The following is a 20,911-nucleotide window of genomic DNA, read 5'->3' on the forward strand; positions in this document are numbered from 1 at the left end:
GAGGCAAGTTTCACACAAATCGCCAGTTTGTGACAAAAAGCTGAGAAAAAAAGCTCTGAAAAAAAATTATTAGTGACTTTGAAGCAAATTTTGATTTTTGATTTTTTTGCTTTAGGAACACCTCAACATTGGTTTCCTTCTATAAAACTACAAAAACAACACTGAGACCGGGCTTTTGATGGCAAAATTATTATTATTTGCTATCTATGTTCGAGTTGAATGGATTTCTTACTGTATTTTGGCATTCCTCCAAGTCCATCCCCCCATCAATTACAAAGACGTAACTTCCTGTTCCTCCTGACACGCAGAGATGACCTGTTTGGCCCGTTTAGTTGATGGTTTAATCTCACGATCGCAGCATAATCAATAATCCACTCAGTGGATTATTAGTATGTGGAGCTGTGAGCAGCTGGATACTTCACAATATCACTCAGTAGTGCCATAATCTCCCTCGTCCCTGCTTCTTCCTCCTTAGCTAATATTGATGAGGGACCTCCGCCAGGGTGTCTTCTAGTAGCCCCCCCCCCCCCCATAAAACCGTAAATGACGTAATATTACGTCAATGGCAGTGAATGAGTTTTAACAAATATTAAAATATGTTTTACATTAAGTTTTCCCACTACCTGTCAGTGAATTTTCACACTCATATACGTGGTTAGGATTAAAAGAGCTAGGGTGTTAGTGGGTTAGAGTTAGGATATAATAGAAGTTTTTTTTTTTTTTCAAAAAAGGGACGACACAATTTTACAGAGTAATAATACTGTGAATGTAACTGATGTTTTGTACAAATAGTTTACAGTTATTGCTAAATTCAAACTCTTGTACCTAGTTAGGCTTTTACACAAGATATAACTAATACGCTAAAATAAAGATAAATATAAAGATGGTAAAATCAAATCGTATACACAAAAAAAAGCATACAATCATCACAATGCTATACGAACAAAAGTTATTAAAATTGTAATTGAACTTTAGTAATTGAGAACATAATTGTAATTGACTTTCAGGGGAAAAATAATAATTGTAATTTATTTGTAATTGGAAAAATTGTTGGTTATCGTAATCATAATTTAATTGATAATTGAATACGTAATTGTAATTGAACAATTTAATTGACCCCAACCCTACTAACAATAAGTAATGCAACAACAAAAGCCAATAGTTATATAGCTAATTAGGTTGGGTTACAGCTAGAGATGTGCGCACCAATATTATGGTGTTTCAGTCTTTTTACAAGGTAATATAGATCATTAACTCCCCGTTTTGTACATATTTAACTAGATCACAGGCTAACCACCAAGCTAACGCTAACCTGCTAGCTATCTTCATGCATCTGCAGCTCATGTCCAAACTATATAAGATATTTTTTTTTTTTTTGCACCATATTTAAAGGTTGTTTTATTCTATATTTTACTGTTACAGTTTTATAGTAAACATCAAAGGCTCCTTGTTTGTTGCGTAGTTCTGTTAAACTGATTGGATAGTTAATCCGATTTATACTGTACATTAAACATTAAATGTAGGCATAACCTGTTATTTTCATGGAGATTTATATAATGTGACCTAAAATTAGGTTGGTGGGAGGGCATCCATGTATATAATGGTTAATATTGTGAAATCTCGTGTTGGACAATATCGGCGTAGGTTTTCGGATATCTGCAAAAAGCTAATGTCGAACGTCTCTATTTTCATTTCCTGCCATATCTTACCAATACAGGCCTACAGAGTCAGTGCCTATCAAAGTCTTTACACACAAAGACAGATACTTTAAATACATGTTTTTGGACAAAAAAATAAATAAAAAATAAAACTATAATAAACTCAACTAATCTCAACACAAACGTGAGAATTCCCACAACTTAATAAGAATAATGATCAGTGATGAATAATCAGACATTTTCTTAACTGTAAATACATTTTGGTGATTTTAACTCAATTTTAAACTCAAAAATCCTCCTCTAAAACATTTCCTATTCACAAGTTCATCCCATTACGTAAGACCACTCATTGAAAGCAATGCATTACCATCTTGAGGGTTCTGCATATTTCATATTGCCTCTCTCATGTAAGCATATGGTCGTTCAACCATGACTGCCCTCGATCGTCTAGACTGATCACGCAGTGGGAAGACGCCACCTAGTCTTTTTTCCACACCTCACAGAGAACAAACATTAACCACTTTCCAGTAAGACTGGCTAATTATCCCCAAGTAATTTACAAGCATTGTTGGTTTTGACTATACGTAATCACTGCAAATGAGCATATTTGTTATGTAATGTACCCAGAGGGGATAAAAGGCTTTGTGTAGAACTTTTAATAGGATACCTAGCAACACGGCTTATGTGTGAATTTGAGTAATCAATGAATGATTAACCAGAAATACACTAGTCACAGCAAATATTGTAACAGTAGGCTTTCAATAATTTTCAAAAATGAGATAGAAACAAAATCTGTGGTTAATGGTTCTTGATCATCTACAAAGCAGTGAGCACTCCCTGGACAGGGCGCCAGAATACTATTAGCATCAACCTGTTGCAGATATTATAGGTTCAAGCCCTAGAGTTTTGTTTTGCCAAAGAGTACTTTGGGTTACCTAGCTTAGGTGGTTAGCCTTAATTGGCTAACCAGGCATCTGGCTTTGGTCAAGGCTTTCATCCTACTGTGATTCTTTTTTTCTTCATAACTACTGCAATGAATTCATCAATTCATGGATGTATAATGACTGATATCAGGCCTTCAGCAGTGGCACCCTAGAAAGAGAGCCATTCTATTGCTATGCTAACTGTGCTAACTGCATTTTATAGGGTGACCATATTTTGATTTCCTTAGAACACTTAGGTCAACCTTGGCATACTCAAAGTACATGATGTTTTCTGAAATCTACCTTGTAATGGCAAAATACAACATAATAAATAAATAAGCTGTTATTGTCAAAAAATAATTTGTATCTATCTATAAATACAAGGAAGGTCTGTGTGTGTGTGCATTGGGCGTGAGACACGCATTTCAACCTGTTCACACGCTCACACGTCACACCATGTAAATGGACGGCTGATGCACGTACGTGTGTGTGAGAGTGAGACCACGGAGGAGAGATCCGTGTGCATGCTTATGAATAGATTCCGCCATGGCATCCGGGATTGGTTGCGAGTCTTATGTTATAAAGTGCCGTCAGTCAATAAAGTGCAGCTCTACAACAGCAAGACGGCCTGTTTTTTCTCCACTGTACCATCTTTAATGAGTGTGAGGTGTACGAGAAAGAATACAGATGTCCCATGTGTCCCCCCCAACCACAAATAGGAACAGCACCTTAACAATTACAATAAACAGTGCTAACCATAATATCACACACACACACACACACACACACACACACACACACACACACACACACACACACACGATAAACACCCCTGCACTAAGAAATATTATATTCTAAACAAAAACTTTCATTTATACTAATTTATGTGTCTTTTATCTTTTTATGTGTCTTTTATCAACCTTCAAACACATACTCATTTGGCCATAATTGACAACTCTACCTAAGCTCCCACGATATGAATACATACTTCCGACGGGCACTGTAGTAGTCTTTATAACAAAAAAAAAAATCAGAAATCAGTGGTGACTAATCAATCACCTTTATTATGCATTTTAACAATCTGTCTTTGAAATGTCTCATATAAACCATCTTAAAATCTCTCAATCATTGAAATGATGAGAAACATTGCCTCCTATACAGTTCAATAAATGAGTTTTTCAAATAAAGGTGCAGTCTGCGACTCTGATTCCTCTCTCCCCCTCCCTCCCCGCTGCTCTCTTGCCCTGCCTCCAAACTTTCCAAAGTTCCTCCCTCAGAAGAGCTAACAAGCTAACGTTAGCCAGACAGCAACATCACAGTAATATAACATGCACTGTTAAAAGCATATTACTGCAGCGCTTCTCTCTCTCAATGTGCACACACCTCAGCAGCAGCAGCAGCAACAACACAGTGTCACTTACAGCAGCCCACACAGAGGTTGCTGCGCGCACATGAACAACATATGCACTACAGAGTACTCGAATCCCATTTTCTACTCCTCCAGACCATACACTGTAAAAAAGACGGCGCTACAGCCCGGGGAAAGGGGCGGGGCCTGTGAGCAACAGCTGTCAGACAGCCCATCAAGCACAATCCTGGCTCTGATTGGTTCTTTTTGCTCGGTAGCGGTGCCTTCTGGCAATCTGCCAAAGGCTGCAGGAGCAGCAGCGACAGCACAATGAGCCGGTTTTTTCCACACAAACTACTAGTTTCATGTAAAGCTGTCAAAAATGACAAAAAGTCACTTTTTTAAGAGTTGCAGACTGCACCTTTAAATCCACTTTTATTTGGTATCTTTTAATGTCTTTCTCTTGGACTATGCTCCTCTTTCTCTTTTCCTCATGTGTGACGATTTCGTTAAAACAAAACGCCATCTTTCATGATAGATAGATAGATCGAAAGTTGGATAGATAGATGGATTGATACTTTATTGATCCCGAAGGAAATTGTGCAGCAGTCTGTTGCTCACATTCACACAAAAAGAGCAGGATCTAGAGAATTAGGAAGTTAAAAACACATCAAAAAGCAATAAATGCATAACAGTCCAAGAGGAGTTAAGGCACTGCAAGTTAATGTTCAAGACATTTCCTTGTCTCCTCCTCTGCTCCTCCCTGAAGTGGCTCTGTTGTAATGCCTGATGATTCCACAGTACTTTGGTTTCAGAAGCTGGTGAAATTTCTCAGATAGAGCAAATATTAGTGGAGTTACGGTCTGTCATATTAACGTGTTCCCAGAGATGCGTTCAAGGTCCCTGGAAAACCTGGATAATTTCATTAATTTGTAAAATATCCTCAGATGGCTAGGAGAAGACGTGAAAAGAGAAACAAATCGTCATAGAAAAAGAGAACAGAAAATGTATTTATTTGTTTGTCAATACAATTTTTTTTTTTTTTTTTAAATTCATCAAACATTTACGACATAACTGTGCTGGTAGAGGTTAAGAAGACCACTGGGTCTTGAAAAGCCAACTTAACAATTCCAACTACAAGTAATCAATTTTCATATACAAATAATGTAACTTTTTAAAAACTTGACAGAATCTGCAAATGTTTTTTAAAAGAATTCAAAGTGGATATAGATTTCAGAGTCTGAGGTAATCTTTTCAAAGTGATGAGCCTCTAAGTATAAGATAAAAGGATTCAGAGCAGAAACTGACTTGTCAGTGGCCTTTAATTGTTAAATTCCTATATCCTTCGTATCATCTATCAATATCTAAACCATACCTGTCAATTATCCCGTTTTGGTCGGGAAACTCCCATATTTACCCCTATTTCCCACCATCGTCCCGTATTAGCATTTTCCTGTAAATAACCAGTATTTTAATGTAATAATAATTATAAGATGCCTTATTAAACTGAACGCCATCACTAGCCAGAACTGCCAGTCAGGCCAGTTCTCGTGAGATTAGTGCCGACAGCGGCAACAAACATGGAAACAACTCAGAAGAGAGATGGATGGATGTAAGAAGACGTTCCGGTAAAAAAAACAAAGAACTCATGTAAATACGTTGTAAAATGTGACAGAGAGTTTATCTTCCTAAAGAACAGCAGGATGGGACACAGTTACATGTTCTGTTAGATTAATAACTGACATTTTAACGTCTCCCACAGTGGAAGGAACCACATGAGTCACCATGAGAAATCACAAGCACCACAAATATACACTGCTTTAAAAAGTGTCAAATAATGTGAAGTCTGTAATAAATGTGTCTATAATAAGTCATTAGTGATTACCAGAGAACCACATGAATGAGCATGAGAAATTATAATAAAATATATAATGAAAATAAAATGTAAATGTCTAACTTAAAGACAAGCAACGGGAAATTCACAGTAAATATGCAACTTGTTGACTTGTTCATGAACTATAAGTATATTAAATAAACACATGTGCTTCATATACACATTTACAGTATTGCATATATATATATATATAATAGCTTATTTTGTATCAAAATACTAGTTTCAGGAGTCGCTGCTTTTACTTCTCAGAACAACATGTAAAGCTCAGTTAGATGGATTAATGAGTGCATCCTAACCCAGACCTTCCCCATAACAAGCCACGCTACAGAACTCACTCACACGTGCTGTCCCTTACAGGAGAGAAAGCCAAAAGTGGCACATATTGTGCAGCTGTTTGTTAATAAATGAGCCTGTGTAGCATTTTGCATCAGCAAATTTAACCCAGAATTATCTTTCTGCTCTGACTTCATTTGAAATAAAATTATTGAGATTTATATCGTATATCATAATTTTGAGAAAATATATTGAGATATGAGTTTTGGTCCATATATCACCCAGCCCTAGTAGGAATGTTCACAGCATTTCAATGTCAACAAAGGTCGACCTTCCAGATTCTAATCACATAATTGTATTTAGTAAGTGGTTGACAAGTGGCTATTGTAGATTTGTTGTACACTTATGTTAAAATATATAAGGGATACTGGAACTTGGTTGGGGTGGTGGGACGGCTCGTAGCGGGCGCCTGAAAATGTCCCTTATTTTCAAATCCAAAACTTGACAGGTTGGGTCTAAACAATGTGCGAGCATGGGACATGTTTCTTCTTTTCTCTGTCATTCATACTGTACGTCCCCATGGTGAACTGTGTTTGCCATTAAAGGATGGCAGCTCTGCAGCCATTAGTGTAACAGGATCAGACCACTGAGAGGGCACACATGCATACTTGCTGCTCAGTATCAAGAGGCACGTCTCTCCGAGTCATACGAGAAACCCTTTCCTTTGCTGCCCTTCATAGCACTTAAGTGGCTCGTGGGTTGTTTTCTGTGTGTGTGTGTGTGTGTGTGTGTGTGTGTGTGTGTGTGTGTGTGTGTGCGTGTGTTGTGATGCAGAATTCCTGAGTGAGAGAAAGGAAACGGGTACGTTACAGGAGAAAGCACCTAACCTAGTCCACTTTCTTGGCAGGAGATGAAAACCGTGACACGAAGGAAAGAAGTGCTAAAGAAATCCACCCACACCGTCCTCTACGTCAGGGGTTTTCAGCCTTGGGGTTGGGACCCCAGTTGGGGTCGCAAGACACTGGGAAGGGGTCGCCAGATGCCTTTAAGAAACAAAACAAATGTTTTTCACAATTTGAGCCCATTTTTGCTTATTTTTACACCACCTGTCATATTTTAACCTATTTTCATCACTTTTTCTTGCCATATTTTTCCTCCTTTAAATGCATTTTTGCTTTTACTTAATTGCAAATACTAGTAAACTTCCTGGATAACAGTGTATATTATTCAGAGGAAATAAACAAATAAATGTGGTTATCACAGATTTATAAAACAATGGACCATCATTTTGCTGACTTTATTAAAGATTAAAGATTAAATCAGGCCATGTAATGTTAGTACATTAATGGAATTTGTCCTCTGCATTTAACCCATCCCTGAGGAGCAGTGGGCAGCCATTTTGCAGCACCTGGGGAGCAGTTCGGGGTAAACATCCCACAGTGATTGGCCCAGGTGAGGCTTGAACCGGCAACCCTCCAATTACAAGCCCAGTGTCCTTAACCACTAGGCCACCACTCCCTTAGATTAACCCCAAAAAGTTCTCACCTTTATTCCCCTTATAGATGACCATGTCTCCACATGTTCATGTCTGTGTTCATAGGTACAGTGGGGGTCCCCGGTCTCTGGAACCTTTTTTTGGGGGGGGGTTGCGGGCTGAAAAATTTGAGAACCTCTGGTCTACGTTGTCTCCCAACGAAGGCAGGAGGTGAAAAATTGGCATTTCCTTGTTTTTCTGCTGATTTTTTACCCAAGAGGCAGTGCTACACTCACAGCCAGCCAAATGTCTTCCAGAAACCTATAATTATCACCAAACTGACGTTGATTACCAGAGGAGGGAGGGGAGTAGAAGAAAAGAGCCGTGAAGCTTTTGAACAATAGAGTAGAAAATAATAGGTTTGATATTTAGGTCAGATAATAAAACAAATCCATCCTGCATACGTTAATGGTGCGACTGACACAACATCCACTGTTCCTGTACAACTGGAGACAGGGAGAGTTTTGTCATTTGCCGTCATTAATATTCTTCCACAAATATCAAATGCCTGTCGTTGAAAAATAGCTTGAATTGTTTGAAAGTCTCGAGAATGAGAAGAAGCATTTACATCAGACATGGGTAACTGGCGGTCCAGGAGCCACATGTGGCCCTCGGTCCAATTTTGTACGGACCCCAAAACAAATCTCCAAAAATTGTATTTTAAGAAGTTGGAAGGAATATTAAGGCCAACATAATACACAAAATAATTCCCAAAACACAAAATGGCTCGTAAAAAAAACCAAATGACATCAAAGACAAACAGAGCAACCACTTAAACAAACAAAATGACTAGAAAAACACAAGAAACACCACAATACAGAATAGCTCCAAAGACACACAATCTGTTAACAAAATGTCACAAAATAGACTGAAAAATACAGAAAACAAGAACCCAGAAAGTGACCCCAAAAAGACACGAAAATGACAGAAAAATACACATAATTACAACAAGAACAGAAAAATAATGAAAACATAATGACTCCAAAAACAAACAAAATATCTACAAAAACAAGAAACAACACATAACAGAATAGCTCCAAAACTGTCAACAAAAATGCACAAAATGACAGGAAAATACAGAAAACAAGAACCAAATTACAGAAAGTGACCCCAAAAACGTACACAAATCGACAACAAAACTATTGAAAATATACACATAATTACAATAAGAACACCAAAATAACAAAAACACACATAATGACTCTAAATACACACGGAGTAAGGACTAAAAACAAAACAATTTTGCTCAGATTGGTCATTATTCTAAATGCTCTCGGATCAGATACAATCACATAGCCCTTGAGCAAGGCACCGAATCCCACTGCTCCCTTCATTGTAAAGCGACTTTGAGTACCCAGAAAAGCACTAAATAAAATTGATGTATAATAATTCTAATAATAATAATAATTTTTGTGGCTCCCACTGTGATAGAGTTGCCCATCCCTGGTCTACATCCACCACTGTTATGCTCCGCTAATACAGTTGCTGTTAATCGAAATACAGCGATGATGAACAGACTGTTGTGCCAGCCGTCAAGGCGTGGGCAGGCATGACCAAATGGGAGCCATATTTGGACTGCTTTGGGCCAAATGGTGTTGGGTTTCCGTGCGGCTCGTGTAACACGGGGAGGCCATTTGCCATCAGGGCCGGAGATCAGAGTTGTTGTTGAAAATGATCTGAGGATTGTGCTGGTTCTGAAATGAGACCCATATGGCTCTGTGGGGAAGGAAATCTAAACGCAATCAAGCAGACAATGAAACAAAAACATTCAGTTAAACATAGAGGTTGAAAAACATAAAGACACACAAGCAGGGACTCAAACAGAAACATTTGGAACCAGTTTAATGGGTGTGTTTTGAGTGTTTTTCTCAGTCAACCAATCAATCATGCAGCCGCTCCCCCTTCATTTTTATCACCTGGTATTGCTGGATTCTCATTGGTCACCTGAGGTAAAGACTGCAACGCCTCCTCCCAGAGGTTCAGTGACCTCCGCTCGCCAGGTTACTGTGAAACTTCAACAGCTGATGTTGTGACTCACATTGAATGGAACTGGATTCACTCGCTCTGCTTTTACCCAAAAACTATTTCTCTGCTTCTCTTTAGCCACAGCTGCAGTGAACACAGGGAAATGCTAACATGCTAACACACAGGTGTAAACCATCAGGGTGGGATAGTGAAGTCGGCACCAAGGGAAAACATATAATGTCGAAACATGCATGTATGCTGCATACTGGAAAATGTATATCTAAATACTTACTTGATTTAAATACTTACTTCTTAATGCCAATGATTGGTATTAGTATTAAAGTAAAAACTCAGGCTAAAACTTTAACGAGTTAATTGCGATTCATGAATTACTGAAAAACAATGCACAAAAAAAACAGTTTTTTTTTTTTTGCACTCCAAATAGCACGGAACCCTTTTCATTTCACGAGTTCCCGATATACCCATAAGACTACATACAAGAGACGGGAATACCTGAGGAGAAGTCGTTCCTGTGTTTTGTGAGCATTATATTAGTTTTTAAAAACACACTGTATCTAAAACAAAACCCTATTTGTGTCAGAAAGTCTGCAGATCTCTTCTAGGCGTCTTTAGCACCTTAATGCTAAACATATAGCAGCTCGCATGGACAACGGTCCGCTTACGAGCACGCAGTGTTGCCAGTCCTTACTCAAGATGACAGAGTTCAGAGCCAAAATTATATGAATTGATAACAAAGTCTCTAATTGTTTAGATCTTTTTTTTTTTTTAATTGAGTCCCACCACAAGTAAAAACGCTATTCCGTGTATGGGAATCCACATCCCACAATGCAATGCACAAAACCTTTTCAACAATGTCGATAAGAGAGTGTTTACAGTGGAGACCAAAATAAACTTTCGCGGAGCAATTTCACCCTTTTATGGGCAAAATTTTTATTAGGGGCAGATCTGGGATATTGAAAATCATGGAATTCAAAGGTTGCAGTAGCTCACTTTATTTTCCATGTTAGTTGTGTTGGTTGGTGGGGGGGGGGGGGCTTGCATTACAAAAAAACTAGCAGAACTAGAAAACTGGAAGATTCTAGTTCAAAAGTTTTCATTACAGTTAAAAAAATACAATTCTTAATATAATGCACATAATATACAAATATTTGAAGTGCCATAAAACACAGTGAAGGCACAAAATATCTATGAATTAATTTGTTGTTCTTTTAAAAATACTAAGTTTTTAATAAGTTTTCAATGAAGTGGTTCTAAACTTTTGAGACTTTAGGTTGGTTCCTCTTCTGTTGCGCAATCCTTCTTCACAATGTAAATGGTGAACGACACTGCGTCCAGCGGTTCATGTATGGTACTGCAGCAAAAATGAAGCAGAAAGCAGCTGCCAGCCTGATTTCATCATGAATTTACAACATTAAACGATGCGTCGACGCACATTTTTGTACTTAATCATCAGTATCAATTACGTTACTGATCATTTTTGCATTATTGTAATTGTTACACACATTGTGGTTGGCGCAAATCTCGAGACGAGGTCTATATATTTAATTCTATTTTTTCTTTTGCCCACAATTGCAAGAATCTCAAACTCCGCCTATGGCCTGAACATATTTTTTACGCGTTTGTGTCCCTATTTAAAATTTTGCCGTTATGCCTTTTTATTTCAACAAATGATCTTCAATTTATTGATTTATGAGGCCTACAGTACGTCGTTATTTGATTAAGAATATATAAAATACCTAAGCTTTGGGCTCAAATAAATATTAAATCTGTCTATTTCTGAAAATCTTTGATCCAGATTAATATTTTTTTCGTTATATACTAGTTTTGAAAGGAAAAAAAGACAACAACTTTCCAACGGAAAAATGTTCAGTCAATTTTGGCCAAATAGTAATAACATTAGAAGGATCATTCATCCAGGAGTGCGTGTTGTTGTTTCTACTCCAAGTGTGTTTAAATATACACTATAATAATTCCATTGTGCACAGTGCATGAGTGTCTGCTATGTGTGGTAGGGCTTTTGATGTGGTTAGAAAAAGTCTTCTAACAGGCAAAATAAATGCTGTTTTGACTGGGAATGCCTCAGAGCTCTGAGATGGGCTCCTATTGGTGCTTGTATACTTTGAGACTCAGCCAACCTTACTGTATACGCTGGAGGTGACGGTAGTTCACCGTTTCCCCCTAAACTACAAACACACGACTATCTGATGTGTGTTTTAATAAAAAGAAATGATGCAGGTGTGTAATTTTAAGTTAACCTAAACCTTCGCCCTGTGGTTCACCTCAAACACACACACACACACACACACACACACACTGATCCTGTGTGAGATGTGTTGTTGCTGCACATTCCCAGGTGTATGGTGATAAAAATAAATCCCAGCTGTACTTAACTCCAAGGCCTCTCTTGTGTCAACAACGCCACATTTCTATTTTCTGAGCTTGTTTTTATCGAACGTGTCGAGGCAATTTAGAAAAGTTGTAAAATATATTAATTTGGGCGTTTAGCATTGCACAGTTTGAACTCTGTGGGGGTTTTTTATACATGTATTCATGCATGTTCTCCCTGAGGTAAATCACTGCGCAATACTTCCCTAAAAACTTTGAGCCCATTTTTGTTTAATTTTAATCTTTTTTCTGCAACTACACCAAACTTGCCATATCTAAACCTATTTTTATCACTTTTTCTTGCCATATTTTTGCTCCATCAAATTTCAATACCTTTTCTGCACCTTTTTTCCCACTTTCAAGACATTTTCGGCACTAATAAACTCATTCCACCACTTTTCCAACCCAATGTTGCATATGATGACCCATTATTGCCACTTTTAACATCTTTTCACCATACTTCATGCTTATTTTTGCCAATTTAACCACAATCACAATCTGCCATGCCCATTATTTGCCAGTTTAAACTAATTGTCCCAACTTTTTTCTGCCACTTTTAAGCCATTCAAGATTTATCCTGCTTATTATTTGCCAATTTAAACTAATTCTTTTCAATATTGACACTTTAAACCCTTTTTACCACTTTTTCTGTCTGTTTTTGGCCACTCTGATTAGCAACTTTTAACCAATTTCTGTGGTTTTTAAAATCCCATTTCACCACCTTTTCCTCCATTTTTTGGTCACTTTTAAGCCATTTTATTTCTGATTAAAACAAGGATTTACATCTTTAAGATGACTATATACTATGGTGCAAATAATGGTAAACTTCATGAATAACAGTGGATATTATTCAGATGAATAAATAAATGTGGTTATCACAGATTCATAGAACAATGGACCATCATTTTGCTGACTTTGTGGATGGACCCCAAAAATCTCTCCCCTTTATTCCCCCTTATAGATGACCCTGTCTCCACATGACTGTTCTTCAATGTTCATGTCTGTGTTCAACCACCTTTAGCTACAGTGGGGGTCCCTGGCACCTTTATTTTGGGGGTGGTGGGCTGAAAAGGTTGAGAGCCACTGCCTTAGGATATAATTACCATATAAAAGAGAACTATGATTGGTCTCCCCGTCCTGTGTTACCCATTTATAACCCAGCAACTGTGTAGAACTAATGGAATCTCTTTGTGATGATACACACTCACTGGAATGGCATCCAATCAATTTTTATAGTATTCTGTGTTAAAGCATATGTTGTGATGTGAAGGGCATGCAAAGCAATGCAGAATAATTTATTGGGTGAAAGTATTTTATGAGAGACTGCTGCAGTAGTGCGCCAGAAAGACGGAGTGTGATTTCTCAATGTTTTCTGGCTCCTATAGTGATGACTGTTGTTGTTGTTAGGAACCTGTACTAAAACCTCTAACAAGAAACAATAAAACCACAAAAGAAATGTAGTATAACTCCTATTGATTTGCTTAGCTCACATGCAACAATCCACCATTAGGGTGAATGATGCACAAAATGTTTGCAAGGAAGACCATCAAAGGAAAGCCAAATGCAGTAAATATCTGCAGAGCTTTGTTTTGCACATCAAAGGAATCGTATCTATCTTAAAAGTGACTCTGCTTAATCAGGGAAAGCAGAGATGGGTGTGCCTGAGACTGCTGGTTAATGAATAAGGCAGACGTTGTGGTCACAAACGTGGAAGTCTAGTCTTTGGCCACATTACCAGTACACCCAGTGAGTATAAATTCAGAAGTGTATAAAATGTACCCTTCAAATTATTTAAGCCTCGGGGAAATGAGAGGCATGAACTGGTATTTAGAACGCAATCACAAACACATGTCGGTGACTCATTTTGTTATTGTGATTGTTTTATTAAGGATTTGCATACTCTCCAATCTTACCCTTTAAAAAAAAAAGTAAGAAAGAAAGAGAGAAATCTTGGAGAAAAGGTGTTCATTCTTCTATTTTGTTGTTGTTTTTGTATCTTCTTCTTCTTTTTTTAATTGTAGTGTTTTTCTGATTGAATGGTAAATTTCCTGAGCAGTAAACTTTCTCTTGGTTAGATCAAGGACTGGTTTCTGATCTGGTTAAGCTAATACAGAAGAAAAATATGCATTCTACAGGAGCTAGCCAGTAGCATTATATTGCTAAACTAATTATCACTCAACATTAAACACTGCCAAAGCTACGTAAAATTATAGATTAAGAATAAGATAAATGTTGCTTTTACATCTTTTGTGCAAAAAATATATACTGTATGTTAGGGATGTAATGATTCACTCAACTCCCGATACGATTCGATTCACGATACTGGGTTCACGATACGATTCTCTTACGATTTATTTTACAAAATGGGAATGTAGACAAATTTAGACAAATTAGAAAATACGGTACTATTTTCCTTTTATTTTTCATTGTCAAAAGAATTCCTTGATAAACTATTCAAAACAATGCAATTTAACTAAAAATAAACCTTGAATGAAATAAACAAAGGAATAATACAAATGAAAATGAAGCCTATTAATTTAAATTCTGGTTCTATAATAAACAATGCAAAACTGCATAATAGTTCTTTTTCTTTTTAAAAGTGCAACTGAAAATGTATTTTGTGCCTTAACAATTGGACTTTTAAAAAAAAAATTACGTCATATTTGTTTGGACCAGCAGAGGGCGCTGGTAACACAGTGGTCGGTTGGCATGCAGATATCTTGCAGTGAAGAAGAGAAGCTATGCTAGCAGACAGAGCTAATAGAAAAACGTGACTTTTACAGATATTCAAGTAATATTACAGATATTCTTTCGGTGTTAAAGGGGTAATAAATCATTTATTAACATATTTAAGAGTAGAAGGCGGCCAGAAAGAAAGTATTAGCAGACTCCGCCCGCCGCCTACACTTGTGGATAAAAAAAGTACTGCGATTCAATTTTCAGAAAATCGATATCAACCGTGATACCCATGAATCGATTTTTAACTGCCTTACGATTAATCGTTACATCCCTACTGTATGTTGTTTCACCTCATGCAGTAATTTTAAGTAATTTTGTGTATTTATCTCCTGAAAAACTGATTTGCTACATCTTTAGAAGGAAAGTAGGCAACGGGCTGTCCAGAAAGCTGCTAGATGTCGCTAACTAGCATGTTGTTGTCATCGTACAGTCGTAGTTAAAGGGAAATATGGTGGATGGGACAACGGGAAAATGGAAGAGTAACGAACCTATAAACCTAGGGTGACCAAGTTTATAGGTTTCCAAAGAAGAGGACACTCGGGCCGACCTCGGCATACTCAAGAAGTACTCGATGTTTTCTTGAATCTAGTGGCAAAATACAATATAGTAGATTAAAAAAAAAGTTGTTATTGTCAAACATTTATTGATCCAGAGATTGAACTTGTTTTACCCTTCACTTCTCCCAGTAGCTCCTTCATTTTCAAATCCGTCTCTGAACCTCCATGAAGGTTTTATCATTCAGGAGGATTTTCCTGCTAAATTGTTTTGATAAATCTACCAGTATTTGGTCTTTTTTAATCCATCTTGAACTTAAATCTTTCTCCTCTCTCTGCTGCGTGTGCCGATTTCGTCAAGACAGAGCGGCATTTTTAATTATTCTGTCACGTGTGAGTAAAATCACCCTAATGACATGATATTGGCTGAAAGGAACAACTGGAACTGGAATTTCTCAGATAGAGTCAATATTTCCAGAGTTACAGTCTTTTAAAATAACATAATCCCGAGATCTGTTTTGTGTTTTCATTAGTTTTTAAAATCTGGCCGTACGGTTCAGACAAGACTTGAAAAGAGGACATGTCCAGGTAGAACCGGTGTCACAGACTGAGTTTACCTCGTAATGAGATTGATTATGAGCATATATGCGTATGCAACCCTAACCTTAACCTTAACCTGAACCCCACCCATAACCTAATCCAATAAACTAATAAAACATGCGTCCGTTCACTTTGAAAACAAAAATAAACAAAACTGAATAATTTTTTTTTAGCAAAAATTCATTTTCCGGTAATGTGCATGCGCGCGCATATATGCTCATAATCAATCTCAGTATGAGGTAAACTCAGTCCGTGACACCGGACGTATGCTCACCCTAATAAACCAGGACAAGCTGCTAGATTTGGTGATTGTCACTCATTTATAATGAGAAAGTCAGCAAGTTGGCAACATGACTAGACAAAAAAGCAAATATGGTGAAAATGTAACAAACTTCAATTGATCTTTTAGAAAAAAAACACTGAGTAAAAGGTCAATGCAGCTACTGTAGCTAAGCTACTCTGTTTTGCACTGAGGCAAACCCGCTGCTCTTAGATTATCACAGTTGACAGAAGATAAGTTGTTACTCAATAGTTTACTGTGTACCAATGTGTCTATTTGACTTAACAAAAGGATTTGCTTTTGTAGTACTTTGTGTTCATCTGGTCATAATGAGTTTTTATCCAACAGTTATGGGAACATTCTTTACTTCCTGTTGCCCGATATTACATGAAAAACTAATGAAATCTTTGTTTTTTTATCAGTTTTAAGGGGAAATAGGTGAGCGCTGTTTGAGCTCTTGGCACGTAGCGAAAAAAACTAGGTTAATATTTTCCCGAAGCAGTAGTTGAAATGTACAACAACGATCACCAACCACAAAGATACCATGTTTCCGTGCATATCTCAGGCATGTTTATTCATGTCTATGTATGACCCTGAGATAGATTGCGTCAAAAGACCAAAAATGATCAGTTATTGATCCGTTTGGGTGCCTGCGTAGGGTTTGGCTATATGCTGAGGTCAGCAGGACGTTCCCACAAACCAACCCTGTGTAAACACAGCTGTCTGGATCTGTATGTGTGTAAGTGTTATGTGATGGGGGAGGCTGAACAGACTGGAGGTTAGTTGGAAAACAAGGGTGGCAAGGTCACTGCAGCGGGGCGAAGGGGGGAGGGGACGTATGGGTCAGACATCCTGAAAGAAACTCTTGTGAAGGGGGGGGGGGGGGGGTAAAAAGTTTCAGCTGTTCAAGGGTTAACGTCTCGAGCTAGAGGTAAACAACAGGGAAAGGCTGTGTTTATGGTTCACGATGGGATAGTAGAGAGCTTATCATGTGGTTACGTTCTGCTGACAATGCAAGAACACATAAGTGATTGTGTTTGTAATAGGTTCGAAGGAGCCTTGATCCAAGACCTTCATGCTACTTAAGGACCCTGGGAAACTACCAGAATGAGCCTGAGCCATGTGATAAACCTCATGGGAAAGAAAATATCATCTGAGGAATGAAAAGCATTGTTAGAAAGAAGTTAAGGAATGAAATAGAAAAAAATGATGAAAAAGGTTGTTTCAATGAGCAAAGGACCAGAACGTATTTAACCTTTGTTATTCTGGGTATTTGTTACATATGTTGTTTCACATACTGTAACTACTGATGAAGTAAAGAGTAACTAGACCCAAAAAACACTTATTTCAGCTGAAAACAAATGTATTTGAGCATGAAGTAGTTTTATTGATTGATTCTTCTGCAACGTGTTTGTCAAAGTTCAAATTTGGTGTATTTTTATTGGAATAATAGAGGAGTGATTGCCCTCCGTGGGTCAGCTTTTAAAATAGCATTTTGCTATTGGCTGAGAAAGGTGGTTTGTGATGTTTTGGTGGCTTCTTACGTCACCAACCACCACTGTTGGCCCCTCCCCTTCTATAAAAACTGGCACTTGTTGCCTCTACAATCTGTGGTGAGTAGATTGAATTAAGATAATTGTGAATAGAGAGTTATAGTGAATATTAAGTGGATAGTTAGCATAGCATAGATTGTTCTTTGGAGATTTTATGGTATAGACTGGGCGTGTCTTAACTGCTCCAGGAGCCCCGCCCATAATCAAGGAAGTTTTTTGAGTTTCCAGCCGAGACGCATCAGCCAAAACTTCAGGGTTTATTAATAATAATAATAATAATAATAATAATAATAATAATAATAATAATAATAATTTAAAAAGTAACTAATTATATATGTACATATGTAATATTTTTTTATTTTATTTATTTATTCAGTTCATTTCCGACATGGTTGCAATCACAGAATTTCACTTTGTATAGATATATATATACATGTAATTACATTCTATACGGAAATCACAGTTTGCGCAAGTTTTCCTTTTCCGAGTTATCATTATCTTGACAGTCCTTATGTTGACAGTGTTATTTATTACTTTTTACTTTTTATTAGTATGTATATATATATATATATATATATATATATATATATATATATATATATATATATATATATTATAAGACTGTGATGTAAAAATGTTGAAATGAGAAAGTCTGATGTATAAACATTCACCAGTGGCAGAAAGTTATTCCCCCCCAAAGTCATCCCTGTGTGATACTTAAAAAAGAATTATTAGCAGGAATTGCTGACGTTTATCCCTGCAGGAGAACAGAAGGCTGGTAGTTTTGGTCAGAAGGTCACAGGGCAAAGGTCAAAGGTCAAAGGTGGTTCAGAGGCAATGGAGAATAAGAAAGTTGAGCTCTTCAGAGGGTCTTTAAGAGTAGCAGTGTTGTGTGGTGAACAGCACACAAACAAAGAAGGAAAGAAATCTATCTGCAAAGTATAGGGACAATGGGCATTTTTATAGACATTTAAAAAAACAAAAAAAAGCACTCAGAGAACGCAAACTTTCAACAAACACCAAATCTCCTCTTTGTCAAATATTGGCAATTATGTAGATGAGTGATTATGATCGTTGGTTAAAATGTTGTCAAAATCCGTTCCGTACTTTTTACATAATCCAGACATAAATAATCAAACACCGTTGAAAATTTCTAATAATTTTTCTTAAAGCTTGTCCTCGTATTCTCATCATTATTTAGTTTTTACTGGTTATACTGGGATGTTTTCCTGGTTCACGGCTCATGTTACATATATAGCATGTTTTATAGGAGACAAGTTGGAAATGACTCACTCCTACACCTCATCTCTCAGTGGAGCTCCAGCCCACACACACCCACACACACACACACACCCACACACACACACACACACACACACACACACACCCACCCACACACACACACACACACACACACAGATCAACATTCCTTTTGTCAAAGACTCGTACATGTAAGTGCAAACATTTTTAACGTTAGGAAACAAACAATAACTTATAGAAGCCATTATGTGCAGCACAAACAGTCGACTATGGACACCAGAACACCTGCCACACAAAGATGGTCCCATGCCTCTCTTTTCAGAAACACATGGGGCTTTAAAGGAGCTTTAGCCACTGAGGAAAAGCCTGAGCAGTGTTTAAAGGAGGAGGATAAATATGTACTGCATGTACGTCAGACAGGGGCAACTGGCGGCCCTCGGTCTAATTTTATGCAGCCCTTAAATGACAGAAAAATACACGAAACAAAAGATACAAACAATTACAACATTGCCGGAAAATACAGTAAAAGACAAGAAAAACACAGAAAAGACATCAGAAACACACAAAAATTAACAAAACGACAACAGTAATACACCAAAATGCTCCAAATAACACAAAACAACAACAGAAATACACAATATGACACAAAACAATATACAAAATGACTCAAAAAAACAATAAAAGTACACAAAAAGACAAGAAAAATCTGAAAAATGACTCAAACCTACATTACTAACAAGCAAGCTAAAGGACAACACGAATACACAATATGACTCAAAATACATACATTTTACAGGAAAAATACACTATAGGACAACAGAAATGCACAAAATGCCTCATAACGAGCAAGACAACAACAAACATACACAGAATGACAGAAAAACACGCAAAATTACTACAGAAATTAACAAAACAATGACAGTAATACACCAAAATTACTCCAAATAACACAAAATGACAACAAAAATACAGCAAATGACTCAAAAATTATATGCAAGATTACAGAAAATGACAATAAAAGTTCACATAAAGAGAAGAAAAACACTAGAAATGACTCTGCAAACCAGCAACCTAACAAACAAGCAAAACAACAACAGAAATACACAAAAAACACTACACAATGACTCCAAAATACATACATTTTACAGGAAAAATACACAAAAAGACAACAGAAATGCACAAAATGCCTCATAACGAGCAAGACAACAACAAGCATACGCAGAATGATGGAAAAACACACTAAATTGATATTTAAAAGGAACTGATGTTTCTTGTAGTAATGCTGAGATCGATCATTAATCTAAATGCTGACATGAATGTACATATTGTGGCTCTTTGATCAAACAAGTTCCTCGCTGTGATAGAAGTTGCCCACCTCTGACATACGGGAATCATTATTGATGATGCTGTTGGGAATTTAAAAGTCAATATGAATTCAGAACAAAAAACAGACGACATGTTAGTGTTTTAATCAGAAAAACTATATAAACACAAACATACAGCTGTGCATTACGCCCTTCAGTAACCTGGGATATATAGGTTTGTGTGACTGAGCAGGATAAGATGGTATAAAGAGGATGAAGAGGTTTTTTTATGTTAATGACGTACAACACTCATGACATTTCCTACAGGGAAAAAAGCCTGAGCTGCTTAATGAGGAGTAAAACACAAAGTTTCCAGTCTGTGATGAATCCAAACACAACATTTGGCAGCAGCAACTCATGTGGGAGGGCAATGAATGAGGCAATGTTGCCTCCTACAGGTCACTGCAGAAAGCAACTCCTCAGCAAATCAGTAACTAGAATACATTCAGACAAATAATGGAAGATGTTCTTATTACAGAGGATCACAACCTTTTTCGGGTCGTGACCCCGTTTTGATATCACAAATATCCAGCGACCCCAGAGAATTTTGTTTTCCTTCTATAATTCATTTTTGATCACGATTATTCGGCGTAGCCAGAATTAGTGACAAGATATTTTTA

The sequence above is a fragment of the Gouania willdenowi genome, chromosome 6 (genome assembly GCF_900634775.1).
Source record: "Gouania willdenowi chromosome 6, fGouWil2.1, whole genome shotgun sequence".
NCBI lineage: Eukaryota > Metazoa > Chordata > Actinopteri > Blenniiformes > Gobiesocidae > Gouania > Gouania willdenowi.